The sequence below is a fragment of the Apaloderma vittatum genome, unplaced genomic scaffold, assembly GCF_000703405.1.
Source record: "Apaloderma vittatum isolate BGI_N311 unplaced genomic scaffold, ASM70340v1 scaffold28692, whole genome shotgun sequence".
Taxonomy (NCBI): Eukaryota; Metazoa; Chordata; class Aves; order Trogoniformes; family Trogonidae; genus Apaloderma; species Apaloderma vittatum.
In genome coordinates, this window is record NW_009703685.1 from 2,391 (window position 1) to 2,803 (window position 413).

General features: G+C 62.5%; 1 protein-coding gene across 1 annotated transcript in view; it reads right to left on the reverse strand.

The window, feature by feature from the left end:
• The window catches only part of PGAP2 (post-GPI attachment to proteins 2), a 13,799-nt gene that overhangs the window by 697 nt on the left and 12,689 nt on the right, over positions 1-413 (reverse strand). The window lies entirely within an intron of this gene.

Genomic DNA, 413 nt, shown 5'->3' on the forward strand with positions numbered 1-413 from the left:
TCGTTGTGCGCTGGAAGCCCCCTTGCACCCCATTGCCTGGGGCAGAGCCGCCTGGCTAAGGGCCACAGGCTGCATCGGTGACTTTGACAAGGCTGCGAGCTGGAGGCATGCAGGGGGATCACACCTATGAGAGGATAAACTGAGTTGCTGCCTGGGGTATGAGGCATCCCCGAGGGAGCCTGAAGAGCCCACCCAGCTATTCCCCAACTGCTGCAGCCAAGGGAAGGGCAAGAGGAGCCATGGGGGCACCCAGCACTGCCCAGCACCAAAGAGATTTGCAGCCTCTGGTGAACGCAGGCAACCCTGGAGGCAGGAGTGCCTGGGCACCTGCTGCGGTGCTGGGGTGCATGGGAGGCCCTCGTGGATCCCCAAAGACGGGCCAACGGCTCTACCAGATGGTAGATCCTGTCTGT